Source organism: Kogia breviceps, chromosome 17 (genome assembly GCF_026419965.1).
Source record: "Kogia breviceps isolate mKogBre1 chromosome 17, mKogBre1 haplotype 1, whole genome shotgun sequence".
Classification (NCBI taxonomy): Eukaryota; Metazoa; Chordata; class Mammalia; order Artiodactyla; family Physeteridae; genus Kogia; species Kogia breviceps.
The window spans coordinates 34,176,795-34,183,384 of NC_081326.1; the positions used below are offsets into that span (position 1 = coordinate 34,176,795).

General features: G+C 36.8%; 1 pseudogene; it reads left to right on the plus strand.

The window, feature by feature from the left end:
• Positions 1–218: 218 nt before the first annotated feature.
• On the plus strand, positions 219–6,379 carry LOC131743786 (uncharacterized; annotated as a pseudogene).
• The last annotated feature ends 211 nt before the right edge of the window (positions 6,380–6,590 follow it).

Sequence of the window (6,590 nt, forward strand, 5' to 3'; positions counted from 1 at the left end):
CTTGCTATAGGAAAATTTTAAATGGGGAAAAAGAAGGCAGTAAAACATAAATATCTATACCAGCATCTTTATACCCTCAGGCTGGGTGGATGATGAGCCTTGCAGTGAGGTTGGCTCCTGGTGTGGCATGCCCAAGTCAGTGATAAATGGAGGGGTTACCTGGGCATCTGAGCTCCAGGCTGGACTACTCTCTGCCTTTGGCCTCTGGACTTCCATAGATGAACATTTGGAGCTCAGAGAATGTATTTAGCCATCTATGGGACTCAGTCATCAAAGCTGCTATGAGAAAATATTTGAATCCATGAACCTGTGTAGCGGAAGTAAATGTTTTAAAGGAGATTTTTGATGGTCTTGGTGAGTTTAACAGGCACTTGGCCATCTTCTCAGTATCAGTTGGGGATTGTCCACTCTTGTGAAAGTGGTGAGACTTCAGATTGGAGGAAATAGTAGATCTTTGACATACATCAAAGAACACATGTAAAGGGCCAGGTAATGAATATTTTATGGTGTCACAACTGCTCAACTCTACCATTATCCTGTGAAAGCAGAAATTCACAATAGGTAGTGAATAATTGTGGCTGTGTTCTAATGTAACTTTATTTACAAAGACAGGTGACTGGCCAGATTTGGCCTATAGGCTATACTTTGCTGACCCTTGATCTAGTAGAAAAGAAAATGGAACTTTGTTCCACTAATATCACACTCAGAAATTTGGTGTCAGTTAAAGAGAGGTTCTTGTACACACCTCATCCATAGAAACTTGAAATGTTCTCGCTCAGTCAAGAAACCATCAAAACCATGAAGTGAATAATTCCCATGAAGGGAATTACCCTGGGGAACTATTTTGAAAGTTTAATGACAAATTCTATGTCATCAAACACAATGAAAGGTACAGATGCCCTGGCATGAGTGGCATCTGCAGCCTTACCACAGTTTAAGGACCTAGAAGCACTATTCTATGAGAGTGCATGAAACATACAGCAGCAATCAGGCAAATACAGGTTATGAGAGAATAAAAAAATACAGAAATTGAGAAGCAAGTGTTAACAGGAATTCATTATTCCACATTGTATCACTGTGAAGTGTACATACTCATTTTACATTTGGTTTGTCAGAAAAAACATTGGCTCTTAGCACATCTCAGGAGAGTAGTTATTAGTTGATTTAGGAAAGCAACACTAGAATAGGGATTTATTTGCTGTATCTTGGCCTTTTTTGTTACTTTTCTTGAGATAAGAAATATTTTATGTCCCAAGAAAGAGGGTTTTTTTGTTTGTTTGCTAAACAAAAAATGAATTTAAGTATTTGATATAGTTTCTTCAAAGTCCAAAACATTGAAATATAAGTTTCCTTGGGAGTTTTGATCATCGTTCGTTGCATTCATGGACAGAACATTCCCCTTGGTTTCTTCAGAAAGAATGCTATTCTCAGAGCCATACTATTACCTTTTAGAGATCTGAGGATAACCTGAGGAGTTTTTAGCTTTTGAAATTTGCAGCTTTATGGGCTTCAGAGATTCTATGAGTTCTATTACTTATCCCCAATGGGAGATGACCCCTCAATGGATCCTTTGCCCTGAGTCACAAAAGCCAATCAAATGAAACCAGGTTCAATATAGCAGAACAGAAACTTTATTCATTGACTAAGGAATGGAGAAGGGAGAGCTTGTGCTCTAAAAACATCTTCTCCCTGAAGGGAGGCGAGTAATGGAATTTTAAGGGTTAGGAAGTAGGCATGTCGTCAGGGCTCTAGGAAAGGGGTAGAGATTTCCACGGGTATCTGGGGGCAGATGGGGCATGTGCAGTCGTCTTCCATGCTTCTTTGCAAAGTGCACGAATTGTCTAGCAGAGCAGAAGTCCCTCCCATCATCACCACTTTGGGTGGAGATCTTAGCATGGTAATGTAGCAAAGGTAACTTTTGGACACCTCCAGGTCTCATCTGTGCAGGTGTGTTCCTGTGGTCAAGTCAGAGCCAGTTCGGGGCAGTTGACTACTGCATGTCTCCTAAAGCATAGCAGCAAAACATCTCTGTCAGATACCAGGTGCTTTTGAAACAAACACAGAGGTAAATCAAGGCCAGCATTCTTTAACTTTCAGGAGCTTGTATGGGTGACAGTTCTGGAGTATGGTTCCTTAATATGAACTTTGTTAAAGTGCAGGTGATAGTGGTGTAGATGGTCACCAGGTCATGCTGTGAGAAACACAGGAACAAAAATAAACACTTTTTGACTGTATCCAGGGTACGAGTAGATCCTCCTTCCTGTGTTGCTGCTATAGCTCTGGGACAAAATCCTACCTCCAAGACTGAAGTTGAGGTTCTACAAATGTTACGACCACATACAACATGTTTATTTACTAGATTTTAGCTCCCACTGATCAGAGGCCTTACATTTAATTTAAGAGATGTTTAGTAAGTGATTTTAATTATATTTATATAACAAGTAACACAAGATATATCTATGTCATTTTATTTTCATAAAACCTGAATTCTGCAATGTTTCTTATATTCTTAATTTCCAATGTTACATCTTTGTTAGTGTAGCCTTTGAATAGAGCAAAAATAAAGACCTTGTAGAGTGGGATATAATACCATAAATTTGAATGTATTAAGAAAAAATGTGACCTGGGGTTGTATATAATTTAAATACAACTATATTCAAATTAACAATGGGTTCCATATAAATAACAGATATTTTTTGGTACAATATACTGATATTGAATTTATAGTTAATTAGTGCTGCTTTGGGTTATTTATATAAAAGTTATATCTCTTGTTCAGGAATGTAAAATCTAACTGTAACAGTGTTCCAAGGAGAAAATCAGTTACATGAGGAAGCATAGTGAAATGATCAGAAGACTTGGAATCAGATAAATACAGGTCTGCTTGTTGGTTTTGCCATTCACTGTCTATGTGACATTTCTCAGGTTAATTAACCTCTCTGACATTTATTCTCCTCTTGTATAAAGTAGGAAGAAAAATATCCACCTGTAAAGTTGTTATAAGAATTAAATAAGGCAATGTTTATAAAATATTGAGTTCAAGTGCACATTGAGAAAATGGCGATTCCAATTACTTTATACAGTTTAACTAATAGCATTTATGAACTCTGAACAGAAATACGTTTATTTTCCTATAAGAATTTAAGTATTGTATATTCTTTTTTATATCACTTCCCTCTACACCATGCATTTATTTCTGATATATTTCTTTTTAATACCAAAATTGTATGGATAGAGAGAAAAGTAGTATTCATTAAATAAAATTTCATCTCTAATTAAAGTCTTAATAATGTAATGCTAATGAGCATTGCTTTTGTGTCACTGAATATTTAATCCAAATTATTTTGTGTTTTTTACATTATCTTTAAATGTTATTTTAAAATATTCCTTTACTGTATGAATCCTAGAAACAAAAAGCATAACTCATCTTGAATCCTACAGCATAACACCATCTGAGCTAACTATTGTTTTATTTTTTAAAATTTTGATTTAAATACTGTGTGTTCATTGTAGAAGGAATAGAAAATGTGGATTCAAAAGAGAAAAAAATACACACTGTACATAAATCTATGAATAAGAGATAATCACTTATTACAATACATATATATAAAATATAATATTGTAACCATTTTGTCACTGTAAACTAAATGATGACCATATCTCTCAGTCAAATATACTTCTATAATATAATTATTTCACTGCATCATATTTAGTTCATTGCATATATTATAATTTAGGTAACAAATTCTTATTTTTGATTATTTAATTACTTTTATTATGAAAATGCTGACATTAGTATCTATCTTTTTTTTTTTTTTTTTTTTGGCCGTACCATGTGGCATGTGGGATCTTAATTCCCTGATCAAGGATGGAACTCACACCCCCCCTGATTTGGAAGTGCAGAGTCCTAAACATTGGACCACCAGGAAAGTCCCCATTAGTGTCTATTTTTTTAAAAACTATTTCCTTTTTTGAATCCCTATGTGTAGAACTATTGCCTAAATTCAGACAGATTTAAAATTCAACATAAATTTTCATAGAGTCTCATAGCTAATTTCTCCACTAGAGGCCACTTTCTTTGTTTCTAAAATATCATCTATGTAGATGTTAATTTACTGTAACTCGCACTGCAGACATGCAGTTCATAAACTCTTTTTTGAACTGTTAGTGTTTTATAACATCCACCCTCCAATTAATACTTTCAAGGTTCTTTATTAAAACAATAGTAGTTTTCCCCAAATCAAGTTTTTTACCTCCTTTGAATTTTTACCCTCTTTTATTTTCAGTAGTTATTCCAATTATTTCAATATGTTTTAAATTTACTACACTCTATTTTAAATTAATATTACAGTATTTCTCTGTAATGTAAGAACCTTCTAAATAATACTTTGATATATACTCTTCCTGTACTTTGTGCTATTATTGTCATATATTGTTATTATTTGTACTTTAGTCTGTGTCTGAAATTTTACTATCTGGATAGTCTGTGAATCTGTTATATTGTCTATTGTTGTTTTTTTTTTGTTTGTTTTTTGGTTTCAAACACATGCTTTTGTCTCTGTGTGCCTGGTCTTTTAAATTCAGTGCCATTTGTTGTTTTTGAAAAATTATAGAGATAATTTGATGCCTAAGGTAGTTATTTCCATCCCAAATAAGATTTATATTTGTTTCTGGCAAATAGCAACACCAGATCCCCTTAATCCCAACAAGAATTGAAATGATTCAAATTGAGCTTCAGTCCTTGTAAGGACTGGGCTATTTTAGCTTACCCTAACTCTATAGCTGCAGCCTTTGGGGGTACCAGTCTTAAATCTGGGCATTTGCCAAGACCTCCCTCTCCTTGCCAGACTCAACATTTCAGTTTTTATCTTCTCGAATTCACAAGGCTATTTTAAGTCTAGTTTAGCTTCTTAGTCTCTGGAGGAAAGTGGTCCAAATGCCAGGCTTATCTTTCTAGATTTTTTTCTTCTCTTTGCTTTTGGTCCAAGGATCCATCTCTGCCTCTGTAGCTCTTCAATGCTTTTAAATTTTAAAAAAGAATATTTTGTCCAACCTTTGTTTAAGGTTATAAATATAATTATTTTGATACCTTCCTATGCTTTCAGTAATACTAGTTCTGAAAAACTTTAAATTGTGAAATATAATACATTTAGAAAAGCAAATAAATAAAGGGAAAACTTAACTAATTATTATAAAGTGAATATTCAATAAAACTAATACTGAGGTTATGACTTTTAATTTTGAGTAAAACTATTTGACTCTAGAAAGTTTACTGGTATTCACAACAATGATTGTTATAACCCAGTAGAATATAGCAATCTTAATTAGAATGATAAACACATAGAAATTAAAGGTTACAAATGATACTTACATAGAAATGATAAATTTACCTCAAGAAATGTATTAGTTCTAAAATAGAGTGTAAATTTTTCTTAGCTGGAGAAAAATAAGGATATTCTGAAGCTAGTTCACTAATTAAGGTTTAAAGAAAATGCACATCATGGATAATTCAAAGAAGTAGGAAATTCATTACAGTTGACGCTTGAACAACAGGAGTTTGAACTGCACAGGTCCATCTGCACATGGATTTCTTTAATAAATACTAGAGTACTACACTATCCATGATTGGTTGAATCAGTGGGTGTGGAACCTGGATGTAGAAGGCTGACTGTAAAGTTATAAACAGATTTTCTACTGCACAGGAGTCAGTGTCCTTAACCCTTGCATTGTTCAAGAGTCAACTATATTATTGTTCATAACACTCTTTCTACCATAATTAGCATAAGGATATTTGAATATACAAAAATGGAGCATTCTGATTTGAGAGAATAACTCAAAATCATTTATTAATTTCACACTTTTTAAAAGTAACTATCAGTAGTCCAGGGCTTCGGTCTTTTCCAGCCTGCGCCTCCGGAAGACCCTGTCCAAGGACAGAGGTGCCGGCGGCTCCTGTGAGGCTGTGCCGGACCCCCAGGCCCTGCAGGTCGGTGAGCTGGACAGCGCCCACTCCCTGGTCACCATAACCCCTATCCTCAGCCTCTCGGCCCACGAGACAGGCCGGTCCGATACCGACTGTGCCGACCCTTCCAAGGTGACGCGTCCCAGGGCCCCAGTTTCCGGCCAGGCAGTGGCCGAGGAGTGCAAGACCACGGCGGGGCGCAGGGCGGACAAAGACCTCCACAGCTTTCACTCCACTGCGGGGCAGGAGGACCGGCTCTCGGACATCCAGAAGGCGACCCGCCTCCAGCAGCTGTGGCAACAGCCCCCAGCCCTAGTCGACACCACGGGGCCCTGCCGGGCCTGGACCGACCCCCACCATCCCCAGTGCCCCTACCGGCCGGGGTCTCAGACCCGCCCGCGGCCGCCGCTTGGTTGAAGCGGGCTCTATAGTCAGACTGTCCTGGATTTGAGCCCTGGAGTTTCCACTTTGCTGTGCAAACTAAAATACATCAGAAATACATCTACACGTGGAACTTCTACTATAGAACACACACCGAACGCTGGCAGAAGACCTCAGACCTCCCAAAAGGCAAGAAACTCCCCACGTACCTGGATAGGGCAAAAGAAAAAAGAATAAACAGAGACAA